Source organism: Mustela putorius, unplaced genomic scaffold, assembly GCF_011764305.1.
Source record: "Mustela putorius furo isolate JIRA1106 unplaced genomic scaffold, ASM1176430v1.1 tig00000135_pilon_pilon_pilon, whole genome shotgun sequence".
In the NCBI taxonomy this organism is placed as follows: Eukaryota; Metazoa; Chordata; class Mammalia; order Carnivora; family Mustelidae; genus Mustela; species Mustela putorius.
In genome coordinates, this window is record NW_025421292.1 from 2,865,045 (window position 1) to 2,882,436 (window position 17,392).

Consider the following 17,392-nt stretch of genomic DNA (forward strand, 5'->3'; position numbering starts at 1 on the left):
ACCCCAGATCAGCAGACTTTGGGCTCTCCCGAGTGGGGACTAGGAATGTGCATTTTCTTTGAAAGCAATTTTGTCACACATCCAGGTTTAGAAACTGCTTCCCTAAATTACACCACGGGTGCTACTCGTGCATCCATTCCCCTCTCTTTCTGGAGGAGAATGACTCAGAGGGTCTTTCCGCCTCACCCAGGAACTGTTGAGTGGGCATAAAGGGGATCCAGATGAGGTGTGAGGGGCCAGGTCCCGCCCGAAATCAGCTGCTGATGGGCTACTCGCCCTCAGTGAGGAGGGGCCTCTCTTTGCTCATCTCAGCAATGGGGCTGAAGCCAGCCACCGGCAGCCTACCCTGTGGTTGTGGCTGGAGAGTGGAAAGGTTGTGCACTTGCAGCAGATTATGCCATGGGACAAAAGGCAGCCTGTGGCTTGGGGGTGGGGGTGGATGGTAAGGGGAGGAGGCAGAAACCAAAGCATGTAGGGGGCTTGGCACCTGTGCCGAAGCCTGGTCACAGTGGCTCACTGGGAATAATTGCTGTGGTAATTATGAAGATTGCGCAGGCAAATGGATTCCACTTTACATTCTGCTCCCTTGCAAAGGTCATCCGTAATTGCCTGACTTCCTCCCCGTGGCGGGTAGGAGGCTGTGGTGGGGGCCCTGTCGGGGGCAGGGGGTCTCTGGGATGCAGGCCCAAGCTGAGGGGGTGGGGGAATTGGGAGCCCCTGGGATTGACCTCAGTCAGCCTGAGCTGGGGAGCACGTGGCTCAGCGCTCAGTGCAGAAGCTGCTTTTCCTCTTCCTCCAGGATAACCCCCCAGGCTCCCGACTGTACTTCTAGCTGAGCTGGCTGCAGTTTGGGGCCCTTGGTGCATACTGATCATGGGGAGACTGAGGCCAGCGTGGTGCTCCGTCCTGCCCATCAGTCCACCTGGAAGCCTCAGCCCTAGTTCCCCTTCAGCCTGACATACTGTGGGGCTCAGAGACGTCACCAACCTTCTCAGGTTATCTGTCTCTACAAAACAAAGGAGACACGGGGGGGCTTTGGGAGGCCCCCTTCCAGCTCTGGGTTTTAGGAATCCAGCATCTGTTCCCAAGTTTTGTGGAAGATTTGTGCACAGCTTTGGAGTCAGACAGAATGGGGTTTTAATCCTGGCTCATTCCTGCTGGGTGATATCAGGCCACTGACTTTACCTCTCTGATCCCCAGCTTCCTCCTTGGAAAAACAGAGACAATGGTTGGTATCCATCTCCTAGGGTCACTGTGGAGATTAAAGGAGATATTAATGACGAAATACCTGGTCAGCACTATTGACTGCTTCTTCTGAGTCAGGGTTCCAGGGCTTTTCCTGGCCCAGGTCATTTAATCCTCCTGGCTGCACGTGCACCAGGAGCTGCTGTTTTCCCTAGTTAAAGGATGAGGAAACAACAGTGGAAAGCACGGGCAGAGAGGCTCCCAGCAGATGTCAGCTGCCAGTAGAATTACTTCCTTTTCTGTCCTCCTTGGGAAGCTTCTCCACCTTTGCTTCTGGTGTACTCACCTCTATGCCTCTGTTGGAGTTCCTCTTCTGAACTCCACTCTCTGCATGGCCCTTCCAGGCGGTACCCCAGCCCTGCCTCCAGGCAGCCCTCCCCGGCAGCCAGACCTCTCTGACTCCATGGTGTGGACAGCCTGCATTGCACTGGCCAGCACCCTATTACCGTCAGACTCTGGTCTCTCCTGAATCCACCTATGTTGCCCTGGAGCTGACTCCGTGGCCGGATCTTATTTATCTTCCTACATGCACCTGGCATGGCATGGAAGGTGCTGGAGAACCATATGTTTGGAATGTTCTAGAGCCAGAATCTCCCACAGTCCCCGCAGGCCTGGCATAAACCCCATTGAATACCTCCATGGGCCACACCTGTGCTAGAGACTGGGCTGAGACCAATACAAGATGACCTGGGTCTAAGATCTCAGGGCAGCAGGACAGCGGTTCACAGACCAGGATATATTTGGGAAATGCCTAAGGAGGTTTTCTTTTTTTCTTAAATGATGCTTAGGCCCACTGTAGAGATTCTGGGGCACAGCCTGACCTCAAGGAGTTTTGAAACTGTCTTAGGTAAGAAAATTGGATATCCACATGCAAAAGAATGGAATTCGACCTTTACCTCACCCTGTATACAAAAATTCACTCAAATGGATCAATGACCTAAATGTTAAGAACTGAAACTATGAAACTCTGAGAAGCAACACAGAGGGGAGTCTTCGTGACATTGAATTTGGCAATGTTTTCTTGGATATGGTAGCAAAAGCACAGGCAACAAAAGAAAAAATTAAATAGGACTTAATAAAAATTTAAGACTTTGGAGGCACCTGGGGGGCTTGGTCAGTTAAGCATCAATTCTTGATTTTGGTTCAGGTCCTATTCTTGGGGTCGGGAAATCGAGCTCTACTTTGGGCTCTGTGCTGGGTGTGGAGCCTCTTTAAGATTCTCTTTCTTCCTCTCTCTCTGCCCCTCCTCTAAAATAATTAAGACTTTAGTGCCATCATAGGACACTATCAAGAGAATAAAAGGGGAACATGCAGAATGGGAGAAAATATTTGCATACAGTACATCTGATAAGGGATTCATAATCAGAATATATAAAGAACTCCTACAACTCAACACAAAGGACCATGAACTGTGTTTAAAAATAAGCAAAGGACTCGAATAGATATTTCCTTAAAGAAGAGCTGCAGGTGGCAAATAAGCATTGGAAAATGTGTTCAACTACATTAATCATTAGGGAAATGCAAATCAAAACTGCAATGAGATACCACTTTACAGCCATTAGGATGGCTATTGTTAAAAAAAAAAAAAAAGAAAAGAAAGAAAGTAACAACTGTCGGTGAGAATATGGAGAAATTGGAACCCCTTCTGCATTGCTGATGGGAATGTAAAATGGCACAGCTGCTGTGGGAAACCAGTTTGGCAGTTCTTCAGAAAGTTAACACAGGATATGACCCAAAATTTCACTTCTAGTATCTGCCCAAAAGCAGTGAAAGAACTCAAAAACAGATACTGGAGGCACCTGGGTGACTCAGTGGGTTAAGCCTCTGCCTTCAGCCTGGATCATGATCTCAGGGTCCTGGGATCAAGCCCCACATCAGGCTCTCTGCTCAGCGGGGAGCCTGCTTCCCCCCTTCTCTCTCTGCCTGCCTTTCTGCCTACTTGTGATCTCAATCTGCCAAATAAATAAATAGGATCTTAAAAACAAAACAAAACAAAACCCAAAACAGATGCTGAAACACAATGTTCGTAGCAGTGTTATTCACAGCAGCCAAACAGTGGAAACATCCCAGTGACCTTGGGCAGGTGCATGGATAAAGAAAAAGGGGCCTTAAAAAGGAATGGAGTATTGACCCAGGCTACAATAGGGACGAACCTTGAGAACATGAAGCTAGGTGAAAGAAGCCAGCCATGAAAGATATGTCGTGTGATCCCACCTCCAGGTAGAATGGTAGTTACCAGGGGTCAGTTGAGGTGGGGGAATGGGGAGTCTATTCATGGGGACAGTTTCAGTTTGGGATGATGGAAAAGTTCTATAGATGGGTTGTAGCGATGGTTTCCTAACAATGGGAATATACTTAATTGTACTTACACATGGTTAGAATGGTAAATGGTATGTTTACGTGTATTTTACCACAATTAAAAAAAAAAAAAGTGTTCCCAGTAATTCTTACACGCATCTGGGTGGAAAAGCACTCTTAGAGGAACCAGCAGATAAGCATGAAAGTGATAATTGCAGTTAACTATTACAGAGGCTGGGATAGACATGAGTGTGTATGCGGAAAGAATGGACATGTCTGTGTAGAAATTCAGGGGGTCAGGGGAGATATTTTTCCCCACCAGGCAGGCTGCTATAATCATTTAGAAGTCAGTTCCAGGGCCAGACTATTTGGTTTCAAATCCCAGCTAGCACCGTGGGTTTTGTGCAATAATTTGGGCACATTATTGCTATGTGTCTCAGTTTCCCCATCTGTAAAATGGGGATTCTTAATAATGCCCGCCTTAGACAGATGCTGTGAGGTTAAACAAGATAATTCATGTAAAACATTTATAAAAGGCAGAATCTGCTCAGTAAATGTTAACTAATGTCAGGGTGCCTGAGTGGTTCAGTGGGTTAAGTGTCCAACTCTTGGTTTTAGCTCAGGTCATGGTCTCAGGGAGGTGGAGCCCTGTGTCACGCTCCATGCTCAGTGGGGAGTCTGTTTAAGAATTCTCTCTCTCCTTCTCCCTCTGACAAGCTCTCAGATAATGTTAATGTTGATGCTTCATCAACCACATTTTGAGTGGCAAGGGTTCTCAAACTTGGCTGAACATTGAGACACTCAGGGAAACTTAAAAATAAAATACCGATTCTTGGATTGTACACTCAGAGGTTCCAACTTAATTGATAGGGTGAGTTTTGAAGTTTCCCATGTATTCTAATGTGCAGTAAAGTTTGGGAACTACTTGCTTAAACTAAAAGGAAAACTTGCTATTTGCTCACCAGGATCTCCTGAAGACAGCTCCAGCATTAGTTCTGTGACTCAGCCACCACCAGAAACAAGCTTTCCATCTTCAGTGGGTAGGTTTGGCCCTCAAGCTAGCTCCTGCTGGCAGCCCAAAATGGCTGCCACGGCTCAAGACATCACGTGGAGATTCCACAATGTTCAATAAGAAAGGACTGTTTTCTTCTCCAGTGCCTCTTATCATCAACAAGGGAACATTTTCTGGAAGCTCTTTCTCTCTGGTCTGATTGGCCAGGGGAACAGGAATGCCACGAATAACTTAGACCTCTGGTTCTCCAAGTGGGGTCCCTGGACCAGAGCATCAGCATCACCTGGATGCTCAATTGACATGCAGATTCTCAGACCCACCATGCATCTATTGAATCAGAAACTTGGGGATGAGGCCCAGGATTCTGTGTTTTATCAAGTCCATCAGATGATCCTGGTGCATGTTCAAGTTTGAGAACCACTGGCTTAGAGTTTATGCCTTAGGCCAGTGGTTCTCCACCTGGGTTAATTTTGCCCTCCCCTGAGGAGACATTTGGCAATGTCTGCAGAATCTGTCTTATTATAACTCGGTGGGGGTAGGGGCTGCTATTGGCATCTAGTGGGTAGAAGGCAAACCTACAAAGCAGGACAAAGCAGGACAGCCCCACTAACCCTAAACCAAGCGTCAGTAGTGCTGAAGTTGAAAAAGCCTGCTTTAGGCCATGCAGCCTTTCTTCTGAGTCTCATAAAGCAGCCAGGGGTCTGGCCAGCAAGTGCCAAGGAGCACCTGCTCTTGGTTAGACAACCAGCGGTGTCTGCTCCTAAAAATTACTTTCACAGTAAATCAGATAGCCCACCGTCTTTCCCATGCTGTCCCCTTGCAGGGCAGCCCTTTAGAAAGAAACAACCCAGGGCGCCTGGGTGGCTCAGTGGGTAAAGCCTCTGCCTTTGGCTTGGGTCATGATCCCAGGGTCCTGGGATCGAGCCCCGCATTGGGCTCTCTGGTCAGCAGGGAGCCTGTTTCCACCTCTCTCTGCCTGCCTCTCTGCCTACTTGTGATCTCTGTCTGTCAAATAAATAAATAAAATCCTTAAAAAAAAAAAAAAAAAAAGGAAGGAAGAAAGAAACAACCCCATGGGGCTGGCAGGGTCAAAGAAGTTTCTGTCTGTCAGGATGAGCAAAGGCCCCTGCTCTCTTCTTTTTGAGGGTGGGGAGAGTCCTAGGGGGCAGGTTGTGGGTAAGGGTCATACTTGGTGGCTTACTCCAGATATTATTGGTCATACAGTTTTATCAAGACCTTAATCATCTTTTTTAAAAAAGATTTTATTGATTTATTTGAGATAGCAAGACAGAGAACACTGGGGGAGAGAGCGGGGCATTGGGCAAAGGGAGAGGGAGAAGCAGGATCCCTGCTGAGCAGAAAGCCTGACTCAGGTCTCAGTCCCAGGGACCCTGGGATCATGAACTGAGCCAAAGGCAGACACTTAACTGACTGAGCCACCCAGGCACCCCAATCATCTTTCTTTAAACTTAGTACATGATTTGAAAGGTTGGCTGCATCCCAGGGTGCCTGGCTGGCTCTGCTGGTAGAGCACGTGACTCTTGATCTTGAGGTTGTAAGCTTAAGCCCTACGTTGGGTGTAGAGATTGCTTAAAAATAAAATCTAAAAAAAATATATGGTTGGCTGCATTCCTAAGTGTGATTTTTCGCACTGTTTTAGAGCCAATTTTTTTCCCCTAAGAAATGCAGTTCCGTTGTATCATAGAATAGCAGAGCAGCTAGAATGTGATGTATAGGAACTCTCCTTTTGAGCCCCATCGAAGGGATAGCATTCGACATGCCTACAGTTGTATCTTTTTTTTTTTTTTTAAGATTCTATTTCTTTATTTGTTTTAAAGAGAGAAAGAGAGAGAGATTGGGGGCAGAGGCAGAGAGAGAGAGAGCATGGAGCCTGATGTGGGGCTTGATCTCATGACCCTGAGATCATGACCTGAGCCGAAAACGAGAGTTGGATGCTTAACTGACGGGAGCCGCCCAGGCATCCCAAATTTTCAATGTTTTTAAAATTCTACTGAACTTAAATTTAAATAGCCAAATGGCCCTAGTGATGACCACAGTGGACAGTGTGTCCTTAGGCACCCCGCGTTTTCCCTGGGGTGCAGGGCAGTGTGCTGGCTGGTCCATTTCACCTGGAGGCCGCCGAGATTACAGAGAGGAGCTCAGATATTTTGAACATTGCCAGAATTGTCCCCAGACTGAGCATTTTCCAAACAGAGGGAGTTCAGTCTGTCAAGTACCTCAGAGCACTTTGCCTTGCACAGGAGTTTGATCAGTTCAGTGTAGAAATGTTGGTAATGTCGTGCTGATCAGAAACTCTACCTTGTAATTAACTGAGTCAAAAGTAATTTGTTCTCTGGTTTAAAAAAAAAAAATGTTTTAGCTCATGCAGTTTGTTTGATAGACAAAAGTCTTCCCAAACGTGGAGCTCCTTGGGTGAAGAAATCTGGAAAGGCTCCCTTGGTGGTACAGAAGTTAGAGATCGTCCCTCTGGGCCAACCCCTTCACTTTTAGGGGAGCAGATTGACACCCAGAGAGGGATTGACCAGTGCGAGGCCACCTGGCTGGACTGGGGCAGAGTCAGGAGTCAAAGTCAGAGTCCAAACCTTGTTGGAGAAGCTGGTATTGAATAGTGTTCCTGTGACCCAGTGGGGGTGTGTCTGTCCTGGGCTGGCCACCCCCCCATCCCCCGACAGTGATTGTGTCTGTGACATTCCCTTTGATCGGTGACCAGAACAGGTAGGGAGATTTAAAAGGCTCTTTGATGTTGGTGTTCTAGAACAGGGGTAGGAACGGGATAGGACCAATTCTTGCAGCGGTCCCTGGAACGCCTGTATCCCCATCACAGTGGGGAGCTACCTGGAAAGAAGGACATAAAACATGCAAATCTATGGGCCCCACCAGTGAGCTACTGTGATGGTCTGGTACATTGGTGCTCACCACTGTCACCTGTGAACCCTGCTGCTAGGTACAGCCTGGTGTAGCACCCTCCCCCATGCCTCCACCCTCGTTGACTCCGGGCTTGCTCTGTGACGGGCTTTGGGCATGTGACATTGGCCGGCAGAGGCAGAGGCTTGATGGATAATTTGAAAGACAAGTTGCACACTGGAATTTGTCCTTCTGCATGTCTACTCTTGGAGCCCTGAGCTGGCATGTAAGTAGGTCTAAGGTCCCCTGCTGGAGAGACCACAGCCTGGGAGGAAAGGTGGGGAGGGGGTCAGGGGAGGGGTTGGCTCAGCTGAGGGCCACTCAGGTGAATGAAGAAGATGTCTGGGACACTACAGCCCCAGCTGAGGCCTTGTTAGGAGAGACAAAACACCCAGGTGAACCCATCCAAGCCACAGAACTGCAAAACACAATAAATCATTGTTTTAGGTCAATAAATTCTGGGGAGCTTTGTCACGCAGCGACAGACAGCCGAAACCCCTGCTGCATCAGAATCTCTACAGCTGTGGCCAAGATCTTCATTTTATCCAAACCTCTGGATGGTTCCGGAGCTTCCTAAAGCCTGATAACCCTTGGAAGAGGAAGGGCCTGATTCAGATCATCATGAGCTGTGTGACTCGAGACAAATTCCTGAGCTTCTCCCATTTTCCTTTTCCTCTTGGGAGTAAGGACAGTTTGCAGAGATTCAGGGAGATGAGGGGTTCTTCAGCCACCACTTTCTCTTCTCCCCCTGGGACTTTAACCGCAAGAATGTTGGCTCTTCTGTTAAGGGCCCACAGGGCCCTGAGGCTCTGTTCATTGTTTCCCCCCAATCCATTCTTTCTCTGTTGTTCAGTCAGGGTCATTTCTATTGTTTTATCTTCAAGTTCTCAGATTCTTTCCTCTCTTGTCTCCACCCTGCTGTTGAGCCCCTCTGAGGACCTTTCCGCTCTCAAATTTCAGTTTGATGCTCTTTGGTGTCTTCTGTTTCTTTACTAAGGCCTTCTATTTTGTCATTTGTTTCCAGAGTGTTCCCAGTTGCTTGTTGAAGCATTTTGAAGACAACAGCCTTAACTTCCTTGTCAGATAGTTCCAATATTTGTGTCATCGTGCCGTTGGCATATGTTGGTTGCCTTTTCTCATTCAGATTGAGATTTTTCTGGCTCTTGGTATGACTGATGATTTTTCTCTTGTATCCTGGACATTGGGGTGTTGTTATGAGACACTGGCTCTTATTCAAATCTTCCATCTTCGTCACAGGCTGTGCCTGTGGATGACAGGTTGGGGTGGAAGTCTAGTTCCCTCCTTGACCTCAGTTGACAGCCTGGTTGGGGAGAAGGCTACCTCCTTACCACTGGGTGGGTGGTGGGAGTTCTGGCTTCCCACCAGACCTCCAGTGATCTGTTACTGCTGGGGATGGCAGAAATCCTAACTAGGCCTCCTCTGTCCCCACCCAGCATAGGGGGGAGGGGCACCTTCATACCATTGGTTGGGGGGATGGAAGCCCCAGCTCCCACCTGTTCTTCTCTGTAATCAATTGGTGGTAGGGGAAATGGGACACTGGTTACACCAGACACAGCTCCCCACTCGGCGTCTGGTCCTGCAGATGGGGTGGTGCTATAGTTTTTTCTATGGTGTTTGGCTAGAGTAGGGCATTTATTGTTTTAAAGAATGTTTTGTCTTGCTAGACTGTGCCTTTCCTAGTCCTTCAGCTGGGGAGAAGAGGCTTTCTTGGGGCTGTTTTTGTCCACACTCATAGGTATTTCTGGGTTGCTGACTCCCCCAGCTCCAGATCTGAGATATGTGGGGCAAAAAAAAAACCCAAACAAACAAACAAATAAACCCAGAGAAATCACCACTGTGTTGTTCCTTGGGTCCTGAGAGCCCTAGTCAGTCTACCATCTTCTCTCCATTTTTAGAGTCTTTGTAGGTTTGTTTTATATATAATGCCCAGGGCATTAGCTGTGCTTTGCAGGAGGAATAGGGAGGTGTATCTGCTCCATCTTGCCCAGGAACCAGAAGTCAAGATGAACTTTGTATAAATAGAATCTACTTCATATGTTCTTTTAAGCTCAGCTTCTCTTGCTCAGCATGGTATCTTGAGATTATCCATGTGGTTATATGTAGTCCGATATTTCTCATTGCTGTATATGATTTGACGGTGTGGGGGCGCCTGGGTGGCTCAGTCAGTTGGGAGTCTGTCTTCAGCTCAGGTCATGATCCGGGGGTCATGGGATTGAGCCCTGTGTCAGGTTCCTTCCTCAGTGGGGAATCTGATTTTCCCTCTCCCTCTGCCCCTCCTGCTTGTGCGCGCGCTCTCTCTCTCTTTCAAATAAATAAATAAAATATTTAACATTAAAAAAAAAAAAAGGTTTGCCAGTATGAACAAACACACCGTTAACTCTGCCCAGTGGAATCCTATGTGACCATGAAAAAGCAAACTGCCTACTTCGACTATGCAACAAACCACACAATTTGCTGGTTAGTCCTTCTGTAGATGTTGTCTGCGTTGCCTCCAGTTTGGAGCTCTTATGAACAAAGCTGCTTTGAAGAGAATTTGCTGTTATGAACAAATGTTTTTGGGTGTGTGTTTCAGTGGCCACAGCACTCCTTTCTGTTGGGAATGAATATTTCAAAAGCCTCTTAACTGGTTTGCTTCCTTCTACTCATCTTTCCATGTGAAACCCACGTCGATCTTTTGAAAATATAAATTGGATCTCTTCTTCCCCTTGCTCAAAAATACCGAAGGCGGGACACCTGGGTGGCTCAGTTGGTTAAGCAGCTGCCTTCGGCTCAGGTCATGATCCCAGCGTCCTGGGATCGAGTCCCACATCGGGCTCCTTGCTCAGCAGGGAGCCTGCTTCTCCCTCTGCCTGCCATTCTGTCTGCCTGTGCTCACTCTCTCCCCCTCTCTCTCTGATAAATAAATGAAATCTTAAAAAAAAAAAAAAAATACCGAAGGCTTCGGGGTGCCCGGCTGGCTCATTTGGTGGAATGTGCAACTCTTGACCTTGGGATTGTAAGTTTGAGCACCATGTTGGGTGTAGAGATTACTTACAAGTAAAATCTTAAAAAAATACCAATGGCTTCCCTTCATACTTAGAATAAGATAGACTCTTCCCTATGACCTCCAGGGCCCTGCAGGATCTATCCCTTGCCTGCCTCTTCTTTATTCCTGCCTTATTTACTACCCCTCTCTACCTGCCATCCCTTTGTCTACTCACCAGTCCGCCCATCCAGACATCCATTCAGTTCTGGGGAGTCAACAGCGTGCCTGGCTTAATCCTGCTTCAGGACTTTGTCCTTGCTACTGCCTCTGCCAGAAAACACTGTTCCTGCAAATCAACACATGCCCGCCCATCCCCTTTATTTAAATCTCTGTTCAAATGTCCTCTTGTTGAAGAGGGATTCTAGCGTGTGCCCCCATTCATCCTCTCTCTTTGCCCACATTATTTTTCTTGATAGCACCTAACACTACTTGAACTGCTATTGTGTATTTGTTGGGTGTCTCCCGCTTTGGGAGAATGTTTGTGAAATGCTCACAAGGTTTACAGATATCATGTGTCTGGTTGTCTCCTGGGTCCCTCCCCTAGTGCAGGGCTGCCCATAGTAAGTGCTCAGGAAAGAACTGTTAATTCGGGATTAATTGGTTCAGGCACCCCTTTTCTCTCCCAGCTGTGTGTATCTGAGAGCAGGTCCCTTAACAAGTACTTATCCCACCCTAGTCTTCCTGGGCCCTTGTGGCAATGCAGACTCTGATTTGGGGTCTGGCATGGGACCTGATATTCTGCATTTCCTCCCAGCTCCTGGATGATGCCCCAGCTGCTGGTCCTGGGATGCAGGCGTTGAGTAGCGGGGCCTTAACAGCTCTGAGCCTCAGTTTTCACATCTGTAAAATGGTTCACTGTGAACTATTTTAGCACTGTGCATGGTGCCTGGACTTAGCAGGTGCTCAGTAAGTGTCTACCGCTCTTCCTTTGGGTGCCTTCCTGGGTCTGAACCTGGAAGTTGCCTCGGTTTTCTCCTTCTGCCCTTTCCCGTCCATCCGTGTTTAGCCCCCTACACAGACCCTCAATGGAATTTTGTCCTTTTATTTCTCCAGAGCTGCCTGTCATGGACAGAGGTTTGGGGAGGATTCTGGCATTTTGACAGTTGTGGGAACATTATGCAAATGAGATGCAAAGCAACAGCTAATGAGCCCTGATTGCATTTGCCCTGGCACTGGGGAACTGTGGGATAGCTGTGCTGGGCTGGGAAGGGGGGCAACGAATGTTTCTGGGTTGGATGAGGAGAGGGTGACAGAAGGGGGTTGGCTTCTCCTGGGAGGCATGAGGCCCCCTCCTCATGTGTTGAGTGCTCCTGCCCGTGGAACTGCAGTATGGTTAAGGTCCAGGGATAGGGCTGAGGTCAGGCATGGTGTGTGTGTGTGTCCCTGAGCCTGCCTGAGCCCTGCAGGTGGGAGAGTCCAGGGCTGCACTGTGGTGGCTTGGTGGCCCTCCCCATAGCAGGGGAGACTGGATCAGGCTGACAGTGGGACAGCGTGGAGGTGATGATCTGCCGGCTGGGCACAGAGGGGGCGACAGAGGGCTCAGCATCTCCCACAGAACCTGTGTGAGCATGGGTGGGAAGAACTCTGGGATCTGCTGGGCAATGGGTGGGGCTGGATCAGGCTGATGGAGGGGTGGCGCTGGGGACAGCTCTTTTTGGAAACTCAGGTTCTTTAGGGGAAAGATGATCTGGGGCTGGGGGGCTGGCACATGGGCAGGGGGTTCTGTTTACAGAGCCTGGAAACCTAATCCCTCCTCGCCCCCCAGCTAAGGTCTCCCCACTCTCCAGGGAGCCCCGGCTCTTAGCTGCTAGGCATCACCACCCTCCTGGCCTGGGCCTTGACTTGACCCTCCGCAGAGAACCTCCAGGCTTGGGGACAACTGTCAGGCTTCTGGCTCAAGAATGATCAGGCTTGAAGTCACTTCTGAGGTCATTTGGTGGGGATGTCTTCACTTACAATCCAGTTCTTTTTTTTTTTTTTTTCCCAATTATTTTTGTGAGAGAGAGAGAGAGAGCAAGCACAGGAGCAGAGGGAAGGGCAGGGGGAGAAGCTGATTCCCCTCTGAGCGGGGAGCCCGATTCAGGACTTCATCCCAGGACCCTGGCATCATGACCTGAGCCAAAGGCAGATGCTTAACTGACTGAGCCACCCAGGCGCCCTTGCCCTCACATCAACTTCTTGACTGGCACTTCAGATACATACGACCCCGTCCTGCCTTTGATCTAAGCATGAGAGATACACTTGGCTCTGAAACTTCTCGAAAATGGGTGGCTGTTGTGGTGTCACCTAATCAGATCTTAATGGAGTCAATGTAGAGCATTGGAAAAAGCTTGGCAAAGCTGTGAGTTCGAGTCCCAGCCCAGGCACTTACTGTCTGTGTCACCTGGAGCAAGTTGCTCGGTCTCTAGAGCGTCTGTATCCTTGTCAGTTCTGTGACCTCACCCATAGGGCTGCTGTGACAGCCAGAGGCATTGCAGGGAAACAGGAGGTCAGCACATCTACTAGCTCAGCACCCTCGAGGGCAGGCACTTTGTTTTGCTCATGGCTGTGTCCCCATCCCTAGAACAGACCCTGCTACCTGGCGGGTACCTAGTAAGCATCTGCTGAATGAATGAGTGGACCCGTTTCATCTATCCCAACATGATTCCACCCCCCCCCATCCCACGTTGACAGCTCTGATATTTGGATGTGCCGTCTACCACTTACAGCTTTGGTTTAATCGGTAGACTCATGGTTGAGGGGGATCTTAATGGGACAAAATATGGAAGAGGCTATTATTGTTATTATTAACAGTTTTTTTGGTGAGCTTCTGGGTCTTTCTGATTGTATCTGTCTTCTCTGGATGGTGTGAGGCCCCTGAGAAGTGCTCTGGGGCATGGGGTGTGGCCATGATCTTTGCCTGGGTCTTTCTGAGGTGGTGGGGCACACTGTGGTTCCTGGGCATTTAGACTCGGCCTCCAGCAGATACTGCCCTTCCCAGGAGACAGCAGCGTTCTCGGAGCCTGGAATTCTCTCCAAGGAATTCTCTCCAAGGTGCCCATTTTACTATATTCGTCATAATTCCAAGTCCCAGGACCTGACAGCCACTTGGAGGGGGTGAGGGGGCTTTTGGTAGGATTTAGTCTGGATGGGATAGGCAGAGAACTTTGAGAATGAGGGAGGGAGACAGGGGAAGGTGTGCCCTCTCTCAACCCCCACCCTGGGCCCCTTGAGCAGCAGGGCTGAGATGCTGAGAGGAGGTAGGCAGATCAGCATCTGATCTTTGGAGGACGGGTGTGGAGTCGACAGATTCTTTCCCAGAAGTGGATTCTGGTTCAGTCTCCTGGGTGGGACACTTGTTTGTGTCACTGAACCCCTCCCATGGGGCTAGTGCTGGGGGCTTATGTGGATGGCTATTGATTTTCTATAGAAAGGGCTTGTGTGTTGCATGTCCTGGACCCATGTAGTTGGGTGTACACGTGTCTTCAAGATTTGCTTTGGAAGGGGGTGGGGTGCGATGTGATAGCCGTGGCCTGTGAGAGCAGCCCTGGAGCTGGAGTCCCAAGGCTTCACTGCCAGTAACCAGCCCGCGAGCCTCGGATACCGGAAGGAGTTGTCTGACTATGCTGGGCCTCAGTTTCCAATCTGCAGAATGGGATAAGACGGTAGGGGAACATCCCATACTCCCTCTGACCCAGAACAGGTGCAAAATAAAATTGTGAGGACTGATCGAGGGAGTGTGAAGAATGAAGCAAACAAATGTTTACAGAGCAGTGGGTGGCAAGGTGTAAGGCAGGTGCAGGGGAAGGAGTGGCTCCCGAGGTCTGGAAGGGATGTTGGGAGGGAGGGTCTTGGGGAGAAAGAGAGGAGAGGCGCTGCAGCAGGGCCCCCCACAGTCAAGGGTGGCTGTGTGAGCCCGTCTGTTCAGCTGCGTCTCCGAGAAGGTGAAGTGTGCATGCTCTGCCCGAGGTGATGTCCTCCAAGCATGGAAGGCGGGCGTCCCCTGGCGTCCCCTGGCGTACAGGAGGGAGGCTGGCGGTGCAGCATTGCCCGGTTGCCATAGAGACGAGCAGAAGGAGGTGGGTGGCTGGAGAAGGAGGCGGGTCGGGAGGAAGGAGGGGAGGAGGCAGCGGTGGGGGGCGGGGAGCTGGCTTTTGCTGTTCTGGCGCTGCTGCCTTCCCGAGCCAGCGGTGGAAGGGACCCGAGAGCACCGAGCCCCCAGCCCGGGCACCAGGCCCCCTCCGTGCCCACCACCACGGATGAGGAGGAGGAGGACAGCCAGCACCTCTGGCCCTGGCCTGGCCCAGCAGGGGCAGTGAGCTCTTACCTGCCCCCAGCTTGATGCCCAGACAGGCCCAGGTAGGTAGGCATCCCAATGGGAACAGCTGGAAGGGGCGGCAAGGAGAGTGGGGGCCCCCCTTCTTCCCAGGAGCACCTGGTAGGAAGTGTACAGTCTGGAGGGGTTTGGGTCAAGGGACCTGGGTGGGGAGCAGCCTGCATCCTGGGAGGCCCTGTCCAAAACCTGGATCCTCAACAGGAGGACCGGCCCTGCTGTCATCTTCCCCCTCTGCACCTCTGTCCCTCTCTCTCCACCACGGCCACAGGTCCTGACTGTAGAGATGCTCCCCTCTCCAGGGAAGGGGTCCGAGGGGGGCTTGAGCTTCTGGGGACCCATGGTATCACCATTCTCCAGGCTGAGGCTTGGGGGAGAAGTGAGGATGCCCCCTGCCCTCGCTCAGGGCACTGCTCAGGAGAGCTGCAGACTCACATCACCCCCCACCCCCGCCACACCCGCTGCCTCCAGTGCTGGCTCCAGATGGTCTCAGGCATTGGGCTTAGACCCCCTGGTCAGGCAAGAAACATCTTTCTCCTCCCCCAAGCTCAGGCTCTTTTCTATCTTCATTCTCTCCACTGTCCTAGAGCCCCAAGATGCCCCAAAGGACCCCTGTCCCCTCCCCAGCAAGTCCAGGGTCTCCATGTTGGAGGATCGGGTGGGGGTGCCTGTGGCCCTCCCTCCCCTGTCGCTGTCCCTCTGCTGCATTGCTCCTGGGGACAGACTGGGCTGCCGCTGGGGAGCTCGGGCACTGCGGAGAAGCCTCTGCCCGCTGCTCAAGAGGGGGCGGGGCTGGGGCCTGGGGAGGCTGGGGGCCCTGCACTGCTTCCCTCTGGGAAGCAAGAGGATGGAAGAGGGCGTGGGGTCATGTGGTGGGTAAGTTGCTCCTGGTCCAGGTCTGTCCTGGGGCAGAGCAGAAGGTCCTCCTGGGCTGGCGTGTGTTAGGGGGAGATCCTAGGCTGAGAAGGGGAGGGAATTGGCACGCGGGCAGCCAAAGGTCTGTCTCCTTCTCTCACTGTGCTTCTCTCTCCGGTATATCCCACGAGCCTGGCTGGGTCCTTTGCTGGGCCCGGGCACTACATTATGGGGCTCCCTGTTTCTGTGGGCCTGTGGGGGGTCAGAGTAGCTGGCCTGGGGGCCAGGGAGGGATCTTTGGGCCTGTAATAAGAGTGGGAGAAGCCTCATCAAGAAACTCATTCATTTCTGCAAACATTAGTTGCACCTGCTGAACGCTATGCATGGGGTGGGGGGCTCCCGCTTTGTAATTCAGGGCCTGGGGGTGAGAAAGCCAGACAAGATGGGCGATGTTGATCTGCCCAGGGGCCGGCGACCAAGTAACCCATATCCACTGTCACTGTCAGCCCCCTCCCTGCTCCTCTGGACCCCACCACCCTTTTTGCTCATCTCTCTCCTTTGTAGGGAGCTAGAGAACCCCCCCTCCCCACCAGAGGCTGGCACGGACATCTGGCCTGCTTTACCTTCTACAGCCAGGCCTGCCTCCATCCCAGCCAGAACAGGGGGCTGGTGAGGCCCAGAGCGGAGCGGCAGGTTCGCTTGGCAAGAGCTGGAGGGGGCTGTCCCTTCCCCAGGCCCTCCAGGCCTAGCCCACCGGCTGTCTCACCTGCCTTCTCTAGGCCACTTTCCCTCTCTTCATTGTTTTCTGCCCCACTTGTCCCTAGGGCATGTGCTTGCTCTGTGTCTTTTTCTTGTCCCAGATCCTGGGGCAGAGAGCCCACCAGGATGGCCTCCTGAGGCACATTCCCCAACTCCACCCCCATTGCACCCAGTGGGGCCACAGTGGAAACCAGTTTGAGAGCCAGGCGTCCAGCCTCAGTCTTCCCCGCGTCAGAAGGGGTTTGAAAGGACCAGGCCCACTCAGAGGCCTGAGATTTAGCCATAGGCTGGGACGGGCTAGAGGAACAGTTTGGGCCCTGGGCTGGCCCCTCCTCACAGGCCTGCTGTGCTCATCCAGCTGCTCTTTATGGGCATCTCAGGGCGACAAAACCGAGGTCCTGCTCTGCTCCCCATCTCAGGACCCAGCACTCCACCTGCTGGTTGCTTGGACCCAAACCCCAGAGCCATCTGTGTTTCCCTCCCGGCCAGCGCTCTCATCCAGGCCATTAGCAAATCCCGTTGGCTCCAGTGTTGGTCTTTCCAGACTCCAGCCGCTTCTCGCTTCTCGTTCCAGCGCCTTCGGGGAACCCTGCCTTCTCTCACCCAGACGACTGCAGCCACCTGCCTGCTGGGCTCCTGCCCTGCTCTCCCCTGCTCTCCCCCAGCAGCCAGCGGTCCTTTAAAACCTGAACCCAGTCACATCCTGCCTCTTCTCAAACCCCGCAGGGGCTCCCAGCTCCCTCAGAGTTCTCAGTCTGACCCACAAGGCCTTCTGCATCAGCCCCCCCTCCCCAACCTTCCTATCCTCATCCCTTCCCTCTCGAGCCTCCTCACTCTGCTCCAGCCACGCGGCCCTTACTCCTCAACCACAGCAGCCACGCTTCTGCCTCAGGGCCCCTGCAAAGGCTGTTCCCTCTGCCCGGATGCTCTTCCCGCAGAT

At 51.4% G+C, this 17,392-nt stretch overlaps 1 protein-coding gene across 3 annotated transcripts in view; it reads left to right on the top strand.

Moving 5' to 3' along the window:
* The window catches only part of PACSIN1 (protein kinase C and casein kinase substrate in neurons 1), a 54,367-nt gene that overhangs the window by 21,762 nt on the left and 15,213 nt on the right, over positions 1–17,392 (top strand). Inside the window, exon 1 of one of the 3 annotated variants that reach the window (XM_004770655.3) lies at positions 14,647–14,864. The exons of the other annotated variants lie outside the window; for them this stretch is intronic. The gene's annotated coding sequence lies outside the window, so the exon portion shown is untranslated. Of the gene's footprint in view, positions 1–14,646; positions 14,865–17,392 lie in introns of those variants that run through there. 3 annotated transcript variants of the gene reach the window in all.